The sequence below is a fragment of the Poecilia reticulata genome, chromosome 18 (genome assembly GCF_904066995.2).
Source record: "Poecilia reticulata chromosome 18, P_reticulata-male-v2, whole genome shotgun sequence".
NCBI lineage: Eukaryota > Metazoa > Chordata > Actinopteri > Cyprinodontiformes > Poeciliidae > Poecilia > Poecilia reticulata.
Window position 1 is genome coordinate 29,318,338 of NC_088847.1, and position 24,889 is coordinate 29,343,226.

The 24,889-nt window shown below is 35.8% G+C and overlaps 2 pseudogenes across 1 annotated transcript; both read right to left on the reverse strand.

Moving 5' to 3' along the window:
- Window positions 1–1,357: 1,357 nt before the first annotated feature.
- Window positions 1,358–6,348, reverse strand: LOC145548502 (uncharacterized; annotated as a pseudogene). The gene is made up of 2 exons (XR_014084511.1): window positions 6,024–6,348; window positions 1,358–4,331 (listed from the first exon to the last, which is right to left on the reverse strand). The product of XR_014084511.1 is annotated as an uncharacterized LOC145548502 (transcript).
- A 2,675-nt stretch (window positions 6,349–9,023) lies between these two features.
- LOC145548559 (uncharacterized) lies at window positions 9,024–10,189 on the reverse strand (annotated as a pseudogene).
- Between the last annotated feature and the right edge of the window lie 14,700 nt (window positions 10,190–24,889).

Here is a 24,889-nt window from a genome sequence, read left to right on the forward strand (position 1 = left end):
CACCGACCCTTGAGGACTGGAGTTTGACACCCAGTCTGGGAAAAAAAGGAAAAGAAAAAGCACTGAGAATATTGTTAGGTTGTTCTTGCAAATTTGAATAAAGTGCTGATTGAGTGAAAAATTACGTATGTCTCCTTGGTAGCTAAGAGTGATAGCTCATTAGAGTAAACTCCTTCTTATTCATTTATTTTTTCCCATTATTATTAATTTATTTTACTACCTGAGTTCATATGAGAGAAGCACAGTATTAAATAATTACACATAAACTAATGTTTTAAAAAGCTTCATTTGCTATGTTTTTATATATAATGTTTATATTAAACTTTTAATGTTTAATAAAAAGCCTTTATATCAGATATGATAATTTCGTGCTGCCACCTACTGACAACAACCTGCTACTACACCTACATTGTTTCAGCTAAAACTGCTGTTGTAGAAATCAGTGACTCAGCTATTTTTCTACAATCTGTGCTGAATTCATTCCAATGGATTTCAAACATTCATATGCTGGAGTATGTTTAAACAGTCACATTCAATAACATGGAATATGAAGTTTATTTCAGTGGCTCAGTCAGTTCAGTGAGTGAAAATGAGTTTTAAGCACATCATTTAAATTTACCAGCTTTAAAATTTATATATTTGTTGTCTCTTTTTACATAGAGACATTGCATATAAGTATGACAATAACCATAAAAATTATGGTGCTGCACCTTTAGCTGCTCCATCTTCCATGGATCTGCACAAGTGACTCTTTGGCTCACCGATTTAATCAAAAGATGATATATTGCTCTGGTTTATGTTGTTTAATTCTTTTTCAAGTATCGCCATGGAAAAACACCGACTACCCTGACCTCTGTGGTAAATCTGGTCTAGAACCAGCCTCCAAACCTAACTCCTTATTTATATAAATGTTTTGGTAATACTCTGTAAAATACCAGAATGTTCACATAACTTTTATACTTTTGGCTGTCTGAGGACACATTTTGAATATTAAATCAGGTGTTATGATCAGTTACTCAGTACTTCAGTAGTTTACCAAATACTTCAAAAGAAAATACACAGGAAGAACATTGTTCCAGCAGGGAATATTAAATAAATAGAATAATAATCCCTGAGCTTTACTATCTGTTAAGTGTTTATTGAAAAATGAATATTTTCCTCGGTTAAATTAAAATTCATTGCAATTCATCAAAATTCATGCTAAGTTAAGGAGGAAGAGATGAGCTCTGCTGCCTTATATATAAACGTTTTCCTGATTAATATTTTCTACTAAACAGAAAAAAGAAAAAGACCATCAGTATCATCAGTATAATTTATTACCTAAAAATTATATTAAAAGTTTAAATTATTTTTCTATCTAAAATTCAATCCATATCATCAATACATTTTTTAAGAAAAACCATTAAAACCATGTCAAATAAATGCATCCATTTCCCCAAATCATTGAAATAAAATAAATAAGTACAAAGCATAAACACACAAAGATTCCAAAATTTTAGAAGTCTAAATCTGAAAGCAGTCAAACCCTGCAATTACTCCACTTCCAAACAGCAGGTTACTAAGAATCTTACTTGAGGTTCACATTGTGCCATCAAACCTGTGTGAGTTCTCATGTGAACTGTTACATTTCTTTTGAGTGAAACCTTTTCTACAGAACCTACAACAGAAAGGCTTCTAACCCGTGTAAATCTTCTTGTAGTGAAGTAAACTGGATCTACAAAAAATTTTTCCTTGCTTTTCACCAAGGGTGCACCGATTGCAGTTTTTGTTTGGGGGCGCTCTAATAGTCAAACCGCTCAACGGAGAGCAGAAGAGAGCAGTGGATGAGGTCAATAAAATTGGGGGATCAGACCAGCTTCACATGCAAGAATCAGCTGATCTCCCAAAATTAAGGAAATCAACAAAGATTAATCGGCTGGCTGATAAATCAGTGTGCCGCTACTTCTCACATGTGTGAATTCTGATGTGAGAAGTTAAATAGTATTTTTGAGCAAAACCTTTTCCACAGATCCCACATGACAGAAGGACTTCTCACTTGTGAGTCCTCATGTGAAAATGCAAAAGGTGTTTTCTAGCAAAACATTTTCCACAGCTCCCACATGAAAAAGGTTTCTAGCCTGTGTGAATTCTCATGTGAACAGATAAACTTTTTTTAAGAATGAAACATTTTCCACAGGTTCCACATAAGAACGGCTTCTTACCTGTGTGAGTCATCATGTGAACAGTTAAGCTATATTTAGAAGTTCAACTTTTTCTACAGATCAGACATGAGAAAGGTTTCTTGCCAGAATGAGTTCTCATGTGACGATTTAAACTGTGTTTATAAGTTAAACTTTTTCCACAGGTCCCACATGAGAAAGGTTTCTCACCTGTGTGAGTTCTCATGTGAATATTTAAATATGGTTTATAAGAGAAACTTTTTCCACATGTCCCACATGAGTAAGGTTTCTCACCTGTGTGAATTTTCATGTGAACATTTAAATTGCATTTAGAAGAGAAACTTTTTCCACAGGTTCCACATAAGAACGGCTTCTCACCTGTGTGAGTTCTCATGTGAGCAGTTAAGCTATATTTAGAAGTTAAACTTTTTCTACAGATCAGACATGAGAAAGGTTTCTTGCCAGAATGAGTTCTCATGTGACGTTTTAAACTGTATTTATAAGTTAAACTTTTTCCACAGATCTCACATGAGTAAGGCTTCTGACCAGTGTGAATTGTCATGTGATGATTTAAACTTCTTTGATCAGACAAGCTTTTTCCACAGGTCCCACATGAGTAAGGCTTCTCACCAGTGTGAATTCTCATGTGAACATTTAAACTTTTTTTAAAAGAGAAACCTTTTCCACAGGTTCCACATGAGAAAGGCTTCTCACCTGTGTGAGTCATCATGTGAACAGTTAAGCTAGATTTAGAAGTTAAACTTTTTCCACAGATCTCACATGAGAAAGGTTTCTCACCTGTGTGAGTCATCAAGTGAACAGTTAAGCTAGATTTAGAAGTTAAACTTTTTCTACAGATCAGACATGAGAAAGGTTTCTTGCCAGAGTGAGTTCTCATGTGACATTTTAAACTGTGTTTATGAGAGAAACCTTTTCCACAGGTTCCACATGAGAAAGGCTTCTCACCTGTGTGAACTCTGATGTGACTAACCAAGTTACGATTCCTCCGGAAACATTTTCCACAGGTCTCACAAGAGAAAGGCTTCTCACCAGTGTGAATTTTCATGTGATCATGTAATTGAAATTTAGATACAAAACTGTTTCCACAGGTTGTGCAAATGTAAGGCCTCTCACCCGAGTGAATTCTCATGTGTCTGTTTAAAATGCTGATTTGATGGAAACTTTTTCCACAAGCTGCACATGTGTACGGTTTCTCCCCTGTATGAATTCTCATGTGATCATTGAGATGATTTTTGTGAGTGTAATCTTTTCCACAGGTGGAACATGTGAAAAGTTTCTTAGTCGTGTGAGTTGTCATGTGTGTCATAAAGGAATTATTTCGAGAAAATGTTTTGTCACAAATTTTACAAGAATATAGTTTTTGTTTTGGGTGACCTTTCTTGTGTTTTTTTTGTTTTGAAGTCTCAGTTTTGCCTTTCTGTTTGGTCACCAACATGTCATCAGTCTCCCGTTTCAGCACAAGCTGCTCTTCATCCTGACTGATGCAGAGTTGCTTCTCTTCCTCTTTGAACTGTTGATGTTCTGGTTCCTCTTGCTCCTGTTTCATCTGCAGAGGTTCTGGTTCCTCTTGCTCCCGTTTCATCTGCAGAAGTTCTGGTTCCTCTTGCTCCTGTTTCATCTGCAGAAGTTCTGGTTCCTCTTGCTCCTGTTTCATCTGCAGAGGTTCTGGTTCCTCTTGCTCCCGTTTCATCTGCAGAAGTTCTGGTTCCTCTTCCTCCTGTTTCATCTGCAGAGGTTCTGGTTCCTCTTGCTCCTGTTTCATCTGCAGAGGTTCTGGTTCCTCTTGCTCCTGTTTCATCTGCAGAGGTTCTGGTTCCTCTTGCTCCCGTTTCATCTGCAGAGGTTCTGGTTCCTCTTGCTCCTGTTTCATCTGCAGAGGTTCTGGTTCCTCTTGCTCCTGTTTCATCTGCAGAGGTTCTGGTTCCTCTTGCTCCCGTTTCATCTGCAGAGGTTCTGGTTCCTCTTGCTCCCGTTTCATCTGCAGAGGTTCTGGTTCCTCTTGCTCCTGTTTCATCTGCAGAGGTTCTGGTTCCTCTTGCTCCTGTTCCAACTGCAGAGGTTCTGGTTCCTCCTGATGTAAAGTGGAGTTTTCCTGGTTGCTGGGCTCGTTCAGAACCTCCTCCTCTTTACTCAAGCAGCTTGTTGGGAGATCTGGACAAAAAGACAAAACAAAAGCTTCAAAATGTGAGTCAATGAACCCTTCACAATAATTAAAAACTAAAATAAAAATAGTCTTCAGCGAACATGTGCACGTCCATAAATATATAAAATTATTGCCATATTTAGTCTTTTGGAGCAATTTTTATTTACCTTATTGGATTTTAAATGCACATGTATTGTAAAATCCAACATTTTTATCTTTTAGACAAACATCTTTGTCTTAAAGATTTTTAAGACAATCTTTTAAGAATAATTTGAATGGCAGGTATAACAGCAGGTAAATAATGGTGAAGCCAAAAACAACTCTGTCTCAACCGTTTGCTGAAAGAACATGAAAGACGGCAAGAAATATTTCAGCAGAGAGCATCCATCGTCTTTATTCATCAGTTTGAACCTCTGAGTTCATGAAGGTGTTACTGTGTTCTGGTTCCTCTTGCCATCTGTTAACATCTGTTAGAAGTTATTTATCGACTGTGCAAAACTTTTCTTAACCAAAATAAAAGATAACACCTATAGCGTGCTACGAGCTTCTGCTCTATTCACAAATTGTTGATAATGTGATTCAATGAATTTGATTTATTGTTTTAGAGTCACAGGAAAATTTCCACCTTAATAGATTAAATAATTTTCTTATTTTTTCCTATACAACTCTATCAACAAAAAGTCTCATAATATTAAACATGGCATCATAAAAACAAAAATATGAATTTTTGCTAGTATCTGTTTAACAACCCTGGTTATTTCTCTGTTCTTAACTCATTTGTTCATTGACTTTTGTTGAATTAAATTTTTCTTACATTGCAAATTATAGTTTTATTATAGTTGATCATATTTCTCATGTCTCATTTCCTTTGTTCCTCCTGTTATTGATGGAGTTATATAGATATTATTTATAAAGTATGAAAGTATTGTTTGTCATTTAATTAGCTGTACATGCTTAAGAAAATGAAATATAGTTTGATAAGATAAAATATGAATTATCTTTTACTGGCAAAAATGCCAGTAATTTATCTTACTGGCATGATTTACTATTAATTTCGTAATGCCGAATTAATAGTAAATAATAAAGACGTCGTGGTATTATGATTTAGTAATTATATTAGTTGTGTTACCACCCCACGCCACTAGAGGCAGTAGCAAGCCCGAAATGATGCGAATAAGGAACAGATTTAGAAGTACACTGAAAACTACAGAATTTGTTAAAAACTGAGTTGCGCTTCAGTAAATGAGAGAGAAGATCAAAAAGTGAAACTCCTTCCCAAATATATTAGATTTAAAAAGGAAAAAAAAACGGAAGGCTGCGCATAGCACCCATCAACCTCATTAGCTGCCCTGACTAATGCATAAAGACAATATGAAGTAGAAATCTAAGTATTTTGGAACCACTGACATTAAAAGACCAACATTTTTGTAATATCTAATAAACACTTTGATCAGACATGACCTACTTCAAGACTTTATAATGGCAAAGAGAACAGGCAATAGCAACACGGACCAACGAAATGAACGACAACATAGAAATATATAACAGACATATGCAACATCTACATGCAACATAGAGCAACGACATCTACCAATGACACATAACAACAACATAGAGCAACCTCATATCCATGAGACGTCTATTCTTTTATTATGTCTATGGGCTCATCGGTATCAGTAAAACCTGAAGGTGTTTCGTACCTATTCGGTGTAAGACGGTCTTCGGTATCCGGGTGAAATCCAGCGGTCTGCGCTGATCCTCCATCTCTTCTTCGATCTTGACGTTGATTTCTTTCAACTCTGTGAATGTTTCTTCAGCAGGAGTTTCCTGCTCGTTGATAAACTCTCTCTCAGACATTTTTATTAAAAACTTTCACATATTTAGCTAAACTTCAAACCCGTTTTCACACAACCGACTGACAAAAGAAAAGCTAAGAGTATCCCGTGTTCTTTGTTTTTATATTTTGTGTGTTTCACTTCAGTGGCTTTACTGAAGAAACAGGAAATAATTTTTAGTTCCGCTTTGAATTTTCTGCTGCGAGTCTCCTCTTTTATTGATGGGTTTATTGTTAGTGGAAATTTAGAAAATAGTTTCATTAGTTATATGTGTAACCTGTGACTCTTTTTGTATGGTGGTAAAACATAATGCTTGCAAACTGCTTGATAACTCAAGACCAAGTACAAGTAGGGAGGGAGTGTTTAGTTAGAACCACAGGTGTCAAACTCCAGTCCTCAAGGGCCGCTGTCCTCCAGTTTTTAGATGTGCCAGAGGTACAAAACGCTGGAATGAAATGGCTTAATTACCTCCTCCTAGTGTAGTTCGGTTCTCCAGAGCCTTAATGACCTGATTATTCTATTCAGGTGTGGTGCAGCAGAGGCACATCTAAAAGTTGCAGGACACCGACCCTTGAGGACTGGAGTTTGACACCCAGTCTGGGAAAAAAAGGAAAAGAAAAAGCACTGAGAATATTGTTAGGTTGTTCTTGCAATATTGAATAAAGTGCTGATTGAGTGAAAATTACGTATGTCTCCTTGGTAGCTAAGAGTGATAGCTCATTAGAGTAAACTCCTTCTTATTCATTTATTTTTTCCCATTATTATTAATTTATTTTACTACCTGAGTTCATATGAGAGAAGCACAGTATTAAATAATTACACATAAACTTATGTTTTAAAAAGCTTCATTTGCTATGTTTTTATATATAATGTTTATATTAAACTTTTAATGTTTAATAAAAAGCCTTTATATCAGATATGATAATTTCGTGCTGCCACCTACTGACAACAACCTGCTACTACACCTACATTGTTCCAGCTAAAACTGCTGTTGTAGAAATCAGTGACTCAGCTATTTTTCTACAATCTGTGCTGAATTCATTCCAATGGATTTCAAACATTCATATGCTGGAGTATGTTTAAACAGTCACATTCAATAACATGGAATATGAAGTTTATTTCAGTGGCTCAGTCAGTTCAGTGAGTGAAAATGAGTTTTAAGCACATCATTTAAATTTCCCAGCTTTAAAATTGATATATTTGTTGTCTCTTTTTACATAGAGACATTGCATATAAGTATGACAATAACCATAAAAATTATGGTGCTGCACCTTTAGCTGCTCCATCTTCCATGGATCTGCACAAGTGACTCTTTGGCTCACCGATTTAATCAAAAGATGATATATTGCTCTGGTTTATGTTGTTTAATTCTTTTTCAAGTATCGCCATGGAAAAACACCGACTACCCTGACCTCTGTGGTAAATCTGGTCTAGAACCAGCCTCCAAACCTAACTCCTTATTTATATCAATGTTTTGGTAATACTCTGTAAAATACCAGAATGTTCACATAACTTTTATACTTTTGGCTGTCTGAGGACACATTTGAATATTAAATCAGGTGTTATGATCAGTTACTCAGTACTGCAGTAGTTTACCAAATACTTCAAAAGAAAATACACAGGAAGAACATTGTTCCAGCAGGGAATATTAAATAAATAGAATAATAATCCCTGAGCTTTACTATCTGTTAAGTGTTTATTGAAAAATGAATATTTTCCTCGGTTAAATTAAAATTCATTGCAATTCATCAAAATTCATGCTAAGTTAAGGAGGAAGAGATGAGCTCTGCTGCCTTATATATAAACGTTTTCCTGATTAATATTTTCTACTAAACAGAAAAAAGAAAAGACCATCAGTATCATCAGTATAATTATTACCTAAAAATTATATTAAAAGTTTAAATTATTTTTCTATCTAAAATTCAATCCATATCATCAATACATTTTTTAAGAAAAACCATTAAAACCATGTCAAATAAATGCATCCATTTCCCCAAATCATTGAAATAAAATAAATAAGTACAAAGCATAAACACACAAAGATTCCAAAATTTTAGAAGTCTAAATCTGAAAGCAGTCAAACCCTGCAATTACTCCACTTCCAAACAGCAGGTTACTAAGAATCTTACTTGAGGTTCACATTGTGCCATCAAACCTGTGTGAGTTCTCATGTGAACTGTTACATTTCTTTTGAGTGAAACCTTTTCTACAGAACCTACAACAGAAAGGCTTCTAACCCGTGTAAATCTTCTTGTAGTGAAGTAAACTGGATCTACACAAAACATTTTCCTTGCTTTTCACCAAGGGTGCACCGATTGCAGTTTTTGTTTGGGGGCGCTCTAATAGTCAAACCGCTCAACGGAGAGCAGAAGAGAGCAGTGGATGAGGTCAATAAAATTGGGGGATCAGACCAGCTTCACATGCAAGAATCAGCTGATCTCCCAAAATTAAGGAAATCCACATAGATTAATCGGCTGGCTGATAAATCAGTGCGCCGCTACTTCTCACATGTGTGAATTCTGATGTGAGAAGTTAAATAGTATTTTGAGCAAAACCTTTTCCACAGATCCCACATGACAGAAGGACTTCTCACTTGTGAGTCCTCATGTGAAAATGCAAAAGGTGTTTTCTAGCAAAACATTTTCCACAGCTCCCACATGAAAAAGGTTTCTAGCCTGTGTGAATTCTCATGTGAACAGATAAACTTTTTTTAAGAATGAAACATTTTCCACAGGTTCCACATAAGAACGGCTTCTTACCTGTGTGAGTCATCATGTGAACAGTTAAGCTATATTTAGAAGTTCAACTTTTCTACAGATCAGACATGAGAAAGGTTCTTGCCAGAATGAGTTCTCATGTGACGATTTAAACTGTGTTATAAGTTAAACTTTTTCCACAGGTCCCACATGAGAAAGGTTTCTCACCTGTGTGAGTTCTCATGTGAATATTTAAATATGGTTATAAGAGAAACTTTTTCCACATGTCCCACATGAGTAAGGTTTCTCACCTGTGTGAATTTCATGTGAACATTTAAATTGCATTTAGAAGAGAAACTTTTTCCACAGGTTCCACATAAGAACGGCTTCTCACCTGTGTGAGTTCTCATGTGAGCAGTTAAGCTATATTTAGAAGTTAAACTTTTTCTACAGATCAGACATGAGAAAGGTTTCTTGCCAGAATGAGTTCTCATGTGACGTTTTAAACTGTATTATAAGTTAAACTTTTTCCACAAATCTCACATGAGTAAGGCTTCTGACCAGTGTGAATTGTCATGTGATGATTTAAACTTCTTTGATCAGACAAGCTTTTTCCACAGGTCCCACATGAGTAAGGCTTCTCACCAGTGTGAATTCTCATGTGAACATTTAAACTTTTTTAAAAGAGAAACCTTTTCCACAGGTTCCACATGAGAAAGGCTTCTCACCTGTGTGAGTCATCATGTGAACAGTTAAGCTAGATTTAGAAGTTAAACTTTTTCCACAGATCTCACATGAGAAAGGTTTCTCACCTGTGTGAGTCATCAAGTGAACAGTTAAGCTAGATTTAGAAGTTAAACTTTTTCTACAGATCAGACATGAGAAAGGTTTCTTGCAGAGTGAGTTCTCATGTGACATTTTAAACTGTGTTTATGAGAGAAACCTTTTCCACAGGTTCCACATGAGAAAGGCTTCTCACCTGTGTGAACTCTGATGTGACTAACCAAGTTACGATTCCTCCGGAAACATTTTCCACAGGTCTCACAAGAGAAAGGCTTCTCACCAGTGTGAATTTTCATGTGATCATGTAATTGAAATTTAGATACAAAACTGTTTCCACAGGTTGTGCAAATGTAAGGCCTCTCACCCGAGTGAATTCTCATGTGTCTGTTTAAAATGCTGATTTGATGGAAACTTTTTCCACAAGCTGCACATGTGTACGGTTTCTCCCCTGTATGAATTCTCATGTGATCATTGAGATGATTTTGTGAGTGTAATCTTTTCCACAGGTGGAACATGTGAAAAGTTTCTTAGTCGTGTGAGTTGTCATGTGTGTCATAAAGGAATTATTCGAGAAAATGTTTGTCACAAATTTTACAAGAATATAGTTTTTGTTTTGGGTGACCTTTCTTGTGTTTTTTTTGTTTTGAAGTCTCAGTTTTGCCTTTCTGTTTGTTCACCAACATGTCATCAGTCTCCCGTTTCAGCACAAGCTGCTTTCATCCTGACTGATGCAGAGTTGCTTCTCTTCCTCTTGACTGTTGATTCTGGTTCTTGCTCCTGTTTCATCTGCATAGTCTGTCCTCTTGCTCCCTTTCATCTGCAGAGGTTCTGGTTCCTCTTGCTCCCATGTTCATCTGCAGAAGTTCTGGTTCCTCTTGCTCCTGTTTCATCTGCAGATTCTGGTTCCTCTTGCTCCCGTTTCATCTGCAGAAGTTCTGGTTCCTCTTGCTCCTGTTTCATCTGCAGAGGTTCTGGTTCCTCTTGCTCCTGTTTCATCTGCAGAGGTTCTGGTTCCTCTTGCTCCCGTTTCATCTGCAGAAGTTCTGGTTCCTCTTGCTCCTTTTCATCTGCAGGTTCTGGTTCCTCCTGATGTAAAGTGGAGTTTTCCTGGTTGCTGGGCTCGTTCAGAACCTCCTCCTCTTTACTCAAGCAGCTTGTTGGGAGATCTGGACAAAAAGACAAAAAAAGCTTCAAAATGTGAGTCAATGAACCCTTCACAATAATTAAAAACTAAAATAAAAATAGTCTTCAGCGAACATGTGCACGTCCATATATAAAATTATTGCCATATTTAGTCTTTTGGAGCAATTTTTATTTACCTTATTGGATTTTAAATGCACATGTATTGTAAAATCCAACATTTTGTATCTTTTAGACAAACATCTTTGTCTTAAAGATTTTTAAGACAATCTTTTAAGAATAATTTGAATGGCAGGTATAACAGCAGGTAAATAATGGTCAAACCAAAAACAACTCTGTCTCAACCGTTTGCTGAAAGAACATGAAAGACGGCAAGAAATATTTCAGCAGAGAGCATCCATCGTCTTTATTCATCAGTTTGAACCTCTGAGTTCATGAAGGTGTTACTGTGTTCTGGTTCCTCTTGCCATCTGTTAACATCTGTTAGAAGTTATTTATCGACTGTGCAAAACTTTCTTAACCAAAAAAAAGATTACACCTATAGCGTGCTACGAGTTTTGCTCTATTCACAAATTGTTGATAATGTGATTCAATGAATTCGATTTATTGTTTTAGAGTCACAGGAAAATTTCCACCTTAATAGATTAAATAATTTTCTTCTTATTTTGTCCTATACAACTCTATCAAAAAGTCTCTCATAATATTAAACATGGCATCATAAAAACAAAAATATGAATTTTTGCTAGTATTTGTTTAACCCTGGTTATTTCTCTGTTCTTAACTCATTTGTTCATTGACTTTTGTTGAATTAAATTTCTCTTACATTGCAAATTATAGTTGATCATATTTCTCATGTCTCATTTCTTCGTTCCTCCTGTTATTGATGGAGTTATATAGATATTATTATAAAGTATGAAAGTATTGTCATTTAATTAGCTGACATGATTAAAAAATGAAATATAGTTTGATAAGATAAAATATAATTATCTTTACTGGCAAAAATGCCAGTAATTTAATCTTACGGAATGTTTTACTATTAATTTCGTAATGCCGAAATTAATAGTAATAATAAAGACGTCGTGTATTATGATTAGTAATTATATTAGTTGTGTTACCACCCCACGCCACTAGAGGCAGTAGGCCCGAAATGATGCGAATAAGGAACAGATTTAGAAGTACCTGAAAACTACAAATTTGTTAAAAACTGAGTTCCGCTTCAGTAAATGAGAGAGAGATCAAATACTTTCTGAAAGTGAAACTCCTTCCCAAATATATTAGATTTAAAAGAAAAAAACGGAAGGCTGCGCATAGCACCCATCAACCTCGTTAGCTGCCCTGACTAATGCATAAAGACACTACGAAGTAGAATCTAAGTATTTGAAACCACTGATATTAAAAGACCAACATTTTTGTAATATCTAATAAACACTTTGATCAGACATGACCTACTTCAAGACTTTATAACGGCGAAGAGAACAGGCAATAGCAACACGGACCAACGACATGAACGACAACATAGAAATATATAACAGACATATGCAACATCTACCAATGACACATAACAACAACATAGAGCAACCTCATATCCATGAGGCGTCTATTCTTTTATTATGTCTATGGGCTCATCGGTATCAGTAAAACCTGAAGGTGTTTCGTACCTATTCGGTGTAAGACGGTCTTCGGTATCCGGGTGAAATCCAGCGGTCTGCGCTGATCCTCCATCTCTTCTTCGATCTTGACGTTGATTTCTTTCAACTCTGTGAATGTTCTTCAGCAGGAGTTTCCTGCTCGTTGATAAACTCTCTCTCAGACATTTTTATTAAAACATTCACATATTTAGCTAAACTTCAACCCGTTTTCACACAACCGTCTAACAAGAGAAAAGCTAAGAGTATCCCGTGTTCTTTGTTTTATATTTTGTGTGTTTCACTTCAGTGGTTTTACTGAAGAAACAGGAAATAACTTTTAGTTCCGCTTTGAATTTTCTGCTGCGAGTCTCCTCTTTTATTGATGGGTTTATTGTTAGTGGAAATTTAGAAAATAGTTTCATTAGTTATATGTGTAACCTGTGACTCTTTTGTATGGTGGTAAAACATAATGCTTGCAAACTGCTTGATAACTCAAGACCAAGTACAAGTAGGGAGGGAGTGTTTAGTTAGAACCACAGGTGTCAAACTCCAGTCCTCAAGGGCCGCTGTCCTCCAGTTTTTAGATGTGCCAGAGGTACAAAACGCTGGAATGAAATGGCTTAATTACCTCCTCCTAGTGTAGTTCGGTTCTCCAGAGCCTTAATGACCTGATTATTCTATTCAGGTGTGGTGCAGCAGAGGCACATCTAAAGTTGCAGGACACCGACCCTTGAGGACTGGAGTTTGACACCCAGTCTGGAAAAAAAGGAAAAGAAAAAGCACTGAGAATATTGTTAGGTTGTTCTTGCAATATTGAATAAGTGCTGATTGAGTGAAAAATTACGTATGTCTCCTTGGTAGCTAAGAGTGATAGTCATTAGAGTAAACTCCTTCTTATTCATTTATTTTTCCCATTATTATTAATTTATTTTACTACCTGAGTTCATATGAGAGAAGCACAGTATTAAATAATTACACATAAACTAATGTTTTAAAAGCTCATTTGCTATGTTTTATATATAATGTTTATATTAAACTTTTAATGTTTAATAAAAAGCCTTATATCAGATATGATAATTTCGTGCTGCCACCTACTGACAACAACCTGCTACTACACCTATATTGTTTCAGCTAAAACTGCTGTTGTAGAAATCAGTGACTCAGCTATTTTTCTACAATCTGTGCTGAATTCATTCCAATGGATTTCAAACATTCATATGCTGGAGTATGTTTAAACAGTCACATTCAATAACATGGAATATGAAGTTTATTTCAGTGGCTCAGTCAGTTCAGTGAGTGAAAATGAGTTTTAAGCACATCATTTAATTTACCAGCTTTAAAATTGATATATTTATTGTCTCTTTTTACATAGAGACATTGCATATAAGTATGACAATAACCATAAAATTATGGTGCTGCACCTTTAGCTGCTCCATCTTCCATGGATCTGCACAAGTGACTCTTTGGCTCACCGATTTAATCAAAAGATGATATATTGCTCTGGTTTATGTTGTTTAATTCTTTTCAAGTATCGCCATGGAAAAACACCGACTACCCTGACTCTGTGGTAAATCTGGTCTAGAACCAGCCTCCAACCTAACTCCTTATTTATATAAATGTTTTGGTAATACTCTGTAAATACCAGAATGTTCACATAACTTTTATACTTTTGGCTGTCTGAGGACACATTTTGAATATTAAATCAGGTGTTATGATCAGTTACTCAGTACTTCAGTAGTTTACCAAATACTTCAAAAGAAATACACAGGAAGAACATTGTTCCAGCAGGGAATATTAAATAAATAGAATAATAATCCCTGAGCTTTACTATCTGTTAAGTGTTTATTGAAAAATGAATATTTTCCTCGGTTAAATTAAAATTCATTGCAATTCATCAAAATTCATGCTAAGTTAAGGAGGAAGAGATGAGCTCTGCTGCCTTATATATAACGTTTTCCTGATTAATATTTTCTACTAAACAGAAAAAAGAAAAGACCATCAGTATCATCAGTATAATTTATTACCTAAAATTATATTAAAAGTTTAAATTATTTTTCTATCTAAATTCAATCCATATCATCAATACATTTTTTAAGAAAAACCATTAAAACCATGTCAAATAAATGCATCCATTTCCCCAAATCATTGAAATAAAATAATAAGTACAAAGCATAACACACAAAGATTCCAAAATTTTAGAAGTCTAAATCTGAAAGCAGTCAAACCCTGCAATTACTCCACTTCCAAACAGCAGGTTACTAAGAATCTTACTTGAGGTTCACATTGTGCCATCAAACCTGTGTGAGTTCTCATGTGAACTGTTACATTTCTTTGAGTGAAACCTTTTCTACAGAACTACAACAGAAAGGCTTCTAACCCGTGTAAATCTTCTTGTAGTGAAGTAAACTGGATCTACAAAAAATTTTCCTTGCTTTTCACCAAGGGTGCACCGATTGCAGTTTTGTTTGGGGGCGCTCTAATAGTCAAACCGCTCAACGGAGAGCAGAAGAGAGCAGTGGATGAGGTCAATAAAATTGGGGATCAGACCAGCTTCACATGCAAGAATCAGCTGATCTCCCAAAATTAAGGAAATCAACAAAGATTAATCGGCTGGCTGATAAATCAGTGTGCCGCTACTTCTCACATGTGTGAATTCTGATGTGAGAGTTAAATAGTATTTTGAGCAAACCTTTTCCACAGATCCACATGACAGAAGGACTTCTCACTTGTGAGTCCTCATGTGAAATGCAAAGGTGTTTTCTAGCAAAACATTTTCCACAGCTCCCACATGAAAAGGTTTCTAGCCTGTGTGAATTCTCATGTGAACAGATAAACTTTTTTAGAATGAAACATTTTCCACAGGTTCCACATAAGAACGGCTTCTTACCTGTGTGAGTCATCATGTGAACAGTTAAGCTATATTTAGAAGTTCAACTTTTCTACAGATCAGACATGAGAAAGGTTTTTGCCAGAATGAGTTCTCATGTGACGATTTAAACTGTGTTTATAAGTTAACTTTTCCACAGGTCCCACATGAGAAGGTTTCTCACCTGTGTGAGTTCTCATGTGAATATTTAAATATGGTTTATAAGAGAAACTTTTTCCACATGTCCACATGAGTAAGGTTTCTCACCTGTGTGAATTTTCATGTGAACATTTAATTGCATTTAGAAGAGAAACTTTTTCCACAGGTTCCACATAAGAACGGCTTCTCACCTGTGTGAGTTCTCATGTGAGCAGTTAAGCTATATTTAGAAGTTAAACTTTTCTACAGATCAGACATGAGAAAGGTTTCTTGCCAGAATGAGTTCTCATGTGACGTTTTAAACTGTATTTATAAGTTAAACTTTTTCCACAGATCTCACATGAGTAAGGCTTCTGACCAGTGTGAATTGTCATGTGATGATTTAAACTTCTTTGATCAGACAAGCTTTTTCCACAGGTCCCACATGAGTAAGGCTTCTCACCAGTGTGAATTCTCATGTGAACATTTAACTTTTTTAAAAGAGAAACCTTTTCCACAGGTTCCACATGAGAAAGGCTTCTCACTGTGTGAGTCATCATGTGAACAGTTAAGCTAGATTTAGAAGTTAAACTTTTTCCACAGATCTCACATGAGAAGGTTTCTCACCTGTGTGAGTCATCAAGTGAACAGTTAAGCTAGATTTAGAAGTTAAACTTTTTCTACAGATCAGACATGAGAAAGGTTTCTTGCCAGAGTGAGTTCTCATGTGACATTTTAAACTGTGTTTATGAGAGAAACCTTTTCCACAGGTTCCACATGAGAAAGGCTTCTCACCTGTGTGAACTCTGATGTGACTAACCAAGTTACGATTCCTCCGGAAACATTTTCCACAGGTCTCACAAGAGAAAGGCTTCTCACCAGTGTGAATTTCATGTGATCATGTAATTGAATTTAGATACAAAACTGTTTCCACAGGTTGTGCAAATGTAAGGCCTCTCACCCGAGTGAATTCTCATGTGTCTGTTTAAAATGCTGATTTGATGGAACTTTTTCCACAAGCTGCACATGTGTACGGTTTCTCCCCTGTATGAATTCTCATGTGATCATTGAGATGATTTTTGTGAGTGTAATCTTTTCCACAGGTGGAACATGTGAAAGTTCTTAGTCGTGTGAGTTGTCATGTGTGTCATAAAGGAATTATTTCGAGAAATGTTTTGTCACAATTTTACAAGAATATAGTTTTTGTTTTGGGTGACCTTTCTTGTGTTTTTTTTGTTTTGAAGTCTCAGTTTTGCCTTTCTGTTTGGTCACCAACATGTCATCAGTCTCCCGTTTCAGCACAAGCTGCTCTTCATCCTGACTGATGCAGAGTTGCTTCTCTTCCTCTTTGAACTGTTGATGTTCTGGTTCCTCTTGCTCCTGTTTCATCTGCAGAGGTTCTGGTTCCTCTTGCTCCCGTTTCATCTGCAGAAGTTCTGGTTCCTCTTGCTCCTGTTTCATCTGCAGAAGTTCTGGTTCCTCTTGCTCCTGTTTCATCTGCAGAGGTTCTGGTTCCTCTTGCTCCCGTTTCATCTGCAGAAGTTCTGGTTCCTCTTCCTCCTGTTTCATCTGCAGAGGTTCTGGTTCCTCTTGCTCTGTTTCATCTGCAGAGGTTCTGGTTCCTCTTGCTCCTGTTTCATCTGCAGAGTTTCTGGTTGCTCTTGCTCCCGTTTCATCTGCAGAGGTTCTGGTTCCTCTTGCTCCTGTTTCATCTGTAGAGGTTCTGGTTCCTCTTGCTCCTGTTTCATCTGCAGAGGTTCTGGTTCTCTTGCTCCGTTTCATCTGCAGAGGTTCTTGTTCCTCTTGCTCCCGTTTCATCTGCAGAGGTTCTGGTTCCTCTTGCTCCCGTTTCATCTGCAGAGGTTCTGGTTCCTCTTGCTCCTGTTCAAACTGCAGAGGTTCTGGTTCCTCCTGATGTAAAGTGGAGTTTTCCTGGTTGCTGGGCTCGTTCAGAACCTCCTCCTCTTTACTCAAGCAGCTTGTTGGGAGATCTGGACAAAAGACAAAACAAAAGCTTCAAAATGTGAGTCAATGAACCCTTCACAATAATTAAAAACTCAAATAAAAATAGTCTTCAGCGAACATGTGCACGTCCATAAATATATAAAATTATTGCCATATTTAGTCTTTTGGAGCAATTTTTATTTACCTTATTGGATTTTAAATGCACATGTATTGTAAAATCCAACATTTGTATCTTTTAGACAAACATCTTTGTCTTAAAGATTTTTAAGACAATCTTTTAAGAATAATTTGAATGGCAGGTATAACAGCAGGTAAATAATGGTGAAGCCAAAAACAACTCTGTCTCAACCGTTTGCTGAAAGAACATGAAAGACGGCAAGAAATATTTCAGCAGAGAGCATCCATCGTCTTTATTCATCAGTTTGAACCTCTGAGTTCATGAAGGTGTTACTGTGTTCTGGTTCCTCTTGCCATCTGTTAACATCTGTTAGAAGTTATTTATCGACTGTGCAAAACTTTTCTTAACCAAAATAAAAGATAACACCTATAGCGTGCTACGAGCTTCTGCTCTATTCACAAATTGTTGATAATGTGATTCAATGAATTTGATTTATTGTTTTAGAGTCACAGGAAATTTCCACCTTAATAGATTAAATAATTTTCTTATTTTTTCCTATACAACTCTATCAACAAAAAGTCTCATAATATTAAACATGGCATCATAAAAACAAAAATATGAATTTTTGCTAGTATCTGTTTAACAACCCTGGTTATTTCTCTGTTCTTAACTCATTTGTTCATTGACTTTTGTTGAATTAAATTTTTCTTACATTGCAAATTATAGTTTTATTATAGTTGATCATATTTCTCATGTCTCATTTCCTTTGTTCCTCCTGTTATTGATGGAGTTATATAGATATTATTTATAAAGTATGAAAGTATTGTTTGTCATTTAATTAGCTGCACATGATTAAGAAAATGAAATATAGTTTGTTAAGATAAAATATAAATTATCTTTTACTGGCAAAAATGCCAGTAATTTATCTTACTGGCATGTTTTACTATTAATTTCGTAATGCCGAATTAATAGTAAATAATAAAGACGTCGTGGTATTATGATTTAGTAATTATATTAGTTGTGTTACCACCCCCACGCCACTAGAGGCAGTAGCAGGCCCGAAATGATGCGAATAAGGAACAGATTTAGAAGTACACTGAAAACTACAGAATTTATTAAAAACCGAGTTGCGCTTCAGTAAATGAGAGAGAAGATCAAAAAGTGAAACTCCTTCCCAAATATATTAGATTTAAAAAGAAAAAAAAACGGAAGGCTGCGCATAGCACCCATCAACCTCATTAGCTGCCCTGACTAATGCATAAAGACAATATGAAGTAGAAATCTAAGTATTTTGGAACCACTGACATTAAAAGACCAACATTTTTGTAATATCTAATAAACACTTTGATCAGACATGACCTACTTCAAGACTTTATAATGGCAAAGAGAACAGGCAATAGCAACACGGACCAACGAAATGAACGACAACATAGAAATATATAACAGACATATGCAACATCTACATGCAACATAGAGCAACGACATCTACCAATGACACATAACAACAACATAGAGCAACCTCATATCCATGAGACGTCTATTCTTTTATTATGTCTATGGGCTCATCGGTATCAGTAAAACCTGAAGGTGTTTCGTACCTATTCGGTGTAAGACGGTCTTCGGTATCCGGGTGAAATCCAGCGGTCTGCGCTGATCCTCCATCTCTTCTTCGATCTTGACGTTGATTTCTTTCAACTCTGTGAATGTTTCTTCAGCAGGAGTTTCCTGCTCGTTGATAAACTCTCTCTCTGACATGTTTATTAAAAACTTTCACATATTTAGCTAAACTTCAAACCCGTTTTCAGACAACCGACTGACAAAAGAAAAGCTAAGAGTATCCCGTGTTCTTTGTTTTTATATTTTGTGTGTTTCACTTCAGTGGCTTTACTGAAGAAACAGGAAATAATTTTTAGTTCCGCTTTGAATTTTCTGCTGCGAGTCTCCTCTTTTATTGATGGGTTTATTGTTAGTGGAAATTTAGAAAATAGTTTCATTAGTTATATGTGTAACCTGTGACTGTTTTTGTATGGTGGTAAAACATAATGCTTGCAAACTGCTTGATAACTCAAGACCAAGTACAAGTAGGGAGGGAGTGTTTAGTTAGAACCACAGGTGTCAAACTCCAGTCCTCAAGGGCCGCTGTCCTCCAGTTTTTAGATGTGCCAGAGGTACAAAACGCTGGAATGAAATGGCTTAATTACCTCCTCCTAGTGTAGTTCGGTTCTCCAGAGCCTTAATGACCTGATTATTCTATTCAGGTGTGGTGCAGCAGAGGCACATCTAAAAGTTGCAGGACACCGACCCTTGAGGACTGGAGTTTGACACCCAGTCTGGGAAAAAAAGGAAAAGAAAAAGCACTGAGAATATTGTTAGGTTGTTCTTGCAATATTGAATAAAGTGCTGATTGAGTGAAAATTACGTATGTCTCCTTGGTAGCTAAGAGTGATAGCTCATTAGAGTAAACTCCTTCTTATTCATTTATTTTTTCCCATTATTATTAATTTATTTTACTACCTGAGTTCATATGAGAGAAGCACAGTATTAAATAATTACACATAAACTAATGTTTTAAAAAGCTTCATTTGCTATGTTTTTATATATAATGTTTATATTAAACTTTTAATGTTTAATAAAAAGCCTTTATATCAGATGTGCTGCCACCTACTGACAACAACCTGCTACTACACCTACATTGTTTCAGCTAAAACTGCTGTTGTAGAAATCAGTGACTCAGCTATTTTTCTACAATCTGTGCTGAATTCATTCCAATGGATTTCAAACATTCATATGCTGGAGTATGTTTAAACAGTCACATTCAATAACATGGAATATGAAGTTTATTTCAGTGGCTCAGTCAGTTCAGTGAGTGAAAATGAGTTTTAAGCACATCATTTAAATTTCCCAGCTTTAAAGATATATTTGTTGTCTCTTTTTACATAGAGACATTGCATATAAGTATGACAATAACCATAAAAATTATGGTGCTGCACCTTTAGCTGCTCCATCTTCCATGGATCTGCACAAGTGACTCTTTGGCTCACTGATTTAATCAAAAGATGATATATTGCTCTGGTTTATGTTGTTTAATTCTTTTTCAAGTATCGCCATGGAAAAACACCGACTACCCTGACCTCTGTGGTAAATCTGGTCTAGAACCAGCCTCCAAACCTAACTCCTTATTTATATAAATGTTTTGGTAATACTCTGTAAAATACCAGAATGTTCACATAACTTTTATACTTTTGGCTGTCTGAGGACACATTTTGAATATTAAATCAGGTGTTATGATCAGTTACTCAGTACTTCAGTAGTTTACCAAATACTTCAAAAGAAAATACACAGGAAGAACATTGTTCCAGCAGGGAATATTAAATAAATAGAATAATAATCCCTGAGCTTTACTATCTGTTAAGTGTTTATTGAAAAATGAATATTTTCCTCGGTTAAATTAAAATTCATTGCAATTCATCAAAATTCATGCTAAGTTAAGGAGGAAGAGATGAGCTCTGCTGCCTTATATATAAACGTTTTCCTGATTAATATTTTCTACTAAACAGAAAAAAGAAAAAGACATCAGTATCACTATAATTTATTACTAAAAATATATTAAAAGTTTAAATTATTTTCTATCTAAAATTCCATCCATATCATCAATAATTTTTTAAGAAAACCATTAAAACCATGTCAATAAATGCATCCATTTCCCCAAATCATTGAAATAAATAAATAGTACAAGCATAAACAACAAAGATTCCAAATTTTAGAAGTCTAATCTGAAAGCAGTCAACCCTGCAATTACTCCACTTCCAAACAGCAGGTTACTAAGAATTACTTGAGTTCACATTGTGCCATCAAACCTGTGTGATTCTCAGTGAACTGTACATTCTTTTGAGTGAAACCTTTTTACAGAACTACAACAGAAGGCTTCTAACCCGTGTAAATCTCTTGTAGTGAAGTAAATGGATCTACAAAAATTTTCTGCTTTCACCAGGGTGCACCGATTGCAGTTTGTTGGGGCTCTAATAGTCACCGCTCAACGGAGAGCAGAAGAGAGCAGTGGATGAGGTCAATAAAATGGGGATCAGACCAGCTTCACATGCAAGAATCAGTGATCTCCCAAAATTAAGGAATCAACAAAGATTATGGCTGGCTGATAAATCAGTGTGCCGCTACTTCTCACATGTGTGAATCTGATGTAGAAGTTAAATAGTATTTTGAGCAAACCTTTCACAATCCCACATACAGAAGGACTTCTCACTTGTGAGTCTCATGTGAAATGCAAAAGGTGTTTCTAGCAAAACATTCCACAGCTCCCACATAAAAAGTTCTAGCCTGTGTTGAATCTCATGTGAACAGATAACTTTTTTAAGAATGAACATTTTCCACAGGTTCCACATAAGAACGGCTTCTTACCTGTGTGAGTCATCAGTGAACAGTTAAGCTATATTTAGAGTTCAACTTTTTCTACAGATCAGACATGAGAAGGTTTCTTGCCAGATGATTCTCATGTGACGATTTAAACTGTGTTATAAGTTAAACTTTTTCCACAGGTCCCACATGAAAAGGTTTCTCACCGTGTGAGTTCTCATGTGAATATTTAAATATGGTTTATAAGAGAAACTTTTCCACATGTCCCACATGAGTAAGGTTTTCACCTGTGTGAATTTCATGTGAACATTTAATTGCATTTAGAAGAGAAACTTTTTCCACAGGTTCCACATAAGAACGGCTTCTCACCTGTGTGAGTTCTCATGTGAGCAGTTAAGCTATATTTAGAAGTTAAACTTTTTCTACAGATCAGACATGAGAAAGTTTCTTGCCAGAATGAGTTCTCATGTGACGTTTTAAACTGTATTTATAAGTTAAACTTTTTCCACAAATCTCACATGGTAAGGCTTCTGACCAGTGTGAATTGTCATGTGATGATTTAAACTTCTTTGATCAGACAAGCTTTTTCCACAGGTCCCACATGAGTAAGGCTTCTCACCAGTGTGAATTCTCATGTGAACATTTAAACTTTTTTAAAAGAGAAACCTTTCCACAGGTTCCACATGAGAAAGGCTTCTCACCTGTGTGAGTCATCATGTGAACAGTTAAGCTAGATTAGAAGTTAAACTTTTCCACAGATCTCACATAGAAAGGTTTCTCACCTGTGTGAGTCATCAAGTGAACAGTTAAGCTAGATTTAGAAGTTAAACTTTTCTACAGATCAACATGAGAAAGTTCTGCCAGAGTGATTCTCATGTGACATTTAAACTGTGTTTATGAGAGAAACCTTTTCCACAGGTTCCACATGAGAAAGGCTTCTCACCTGTGTGAACTCTGATGTGACTAACCAAGTTACGATTCCTCCGGAAACATTTTCCACAGGTCTCACAAGAGAAAGGCTTCTCACCAGTGTGAATTCATGTGATCATGTAATTGAAATTTAGATACAAAACTGTTTCCACAGGTTGTCAAATGTAAGGCCTCTCACCCGAGTGAATTCTCATGTGTCTGTTTAAAATGCTGATTGATGGAAACTTTTCCACAAGCTGCACATGTGTACGGTTTCTCCCCTGTATGAATTCTCATGTGATCATTGAGATGATTTGTGAGTGTAATCTTTCCACAGGTGGAACATGTGAAAAGTTTCTTAGTCGTGTGAGTTGTCATGTGTGTCATAAAGGAATTATTTCGAGAAAATGTTTGTCACAAATTTTACAAGAATATAGTTTTTGTTTGGGTGACCTTCTGTGTTTTTTTGTTTTGAAGTCTCAGTTTTGCCTTTCTGTTGTTCACCAACATGTCATCAGTCTCCCGTTTCAGCACAAGCTGCTCTTCATCCTGACTGATGCAGAGTTGCTTCTCTTCCTCTTTGATCTGTTGATTTTCTGGTTCCTCTTGCTCCTGTTTCATCTGCAGAGGTTCTGGTTCCTCTTGCTCCCATTCATCTGCAGAGGTTCTGGTTCCTCTTGCTCCATTTCATCTGCAGAGGTTCTGGTTCCTCTTGCTCCCGTTCATCTGCAGAAGTTCTGGTTCCTCTTGCTCCCGTTCCAACAGCGGAGGTTCTGGTTCCTCTTGCTCCTGTTTCATCTGCAAGGTTCTGGTTCCTCCAGATGTAAGTGGAGTTTCCTGGTTGCTGGCTCGTTCAGAACCTCCTCCTCTTTACTCAAGCAGCTGTTGGAGATCTGGACAAAATGACAAAACAAAGCTTCAAAATGTGAGTCAATGACCCTTCACAATAATTAAAACTAAATAAATTAGTCTTCAGCAAAATGTGCACGTCCATAAATATATAAAAATATTGCCATATTAGTCTTTTGGAGCAATTTTATTACCTTATTGGATTTTAAATGCAAGATTGTAAAATCCAACATTTTATCTTTTAGACAAACATCTTTCTCTTAAAGATTTTTAAGACAATCTTTTAAGAATAATTTGAATGGCAGGTATAACAGCAGGTAAATAATGGTGAAGCCAAAAACAACTCTGTCTCAACCGTTTGCTGAAAGAACATGAGAGACGGCAAGAAATATTTCAGCAGAGAGCATCCATCGTCTTTATTCATCAGTTTGAACCTCTGAGTTCATGAAGGTGTTACTGTGTTCTGGTTCCTCTTGCCATCTGTTAACATCTGTTAGAAGTTATTTATCGACTGTGCAAAACTTTTCTTAACCAAAATAATAGATAACACCTATAGCGTGCTACGAGTTTTTGCTCTATTCACAAATTGTTGATAATGTGATCAATGAATTCGATTTATTGTTTAGAGTCACAGGAAAATTTCCACCTTAATAGATTAAATAATTTCTTCTTATTTTTCCTATACAACTCTATCAACAAAAAGTCTTATAATATTAAACATGGCATCATAAAAACAAAAATATGAATTTTTGCTAGTATCTGTTTAACAGCCCTGGTTATTTCTCTGTTCTTAACTCATTGTTCATTGACTTTTGTTGAATTAAATTTTTCTTACATTGCAAATTATAGTTTTTATAGTTGATAATATTCTCATGTCTCATTTCCTTTGTTCCTCCTGTTATTGATGGAGTATATAGATATTATTTATAAAGTATGAAAGTATTGTTTGTCATTTAATTAGCTGTACATGATTAAGAAATGAAATATAGTTTGTTAAGATAAAATATAAATTATCTTTTACTGGCAAAAATGCCAGTAATTTATCTTACTGGAATGTTTTACTATTAATTTCGTAATGCCGAAATTAATAGTAAATAATAAAGACGTCGTGGTATTATGATTTAGTAATTATATTAGTTGTGTTACCACCCCACGCCACTAGAGGCAGTAGCAAGCCCGAAATGATGCGAATAAGGAACAGATTTAGAAGTACACTGAAAACTACAGAATTTTTAAAAACTGAGTTGCGCTTCAGTAAATGAGAGAGAAGT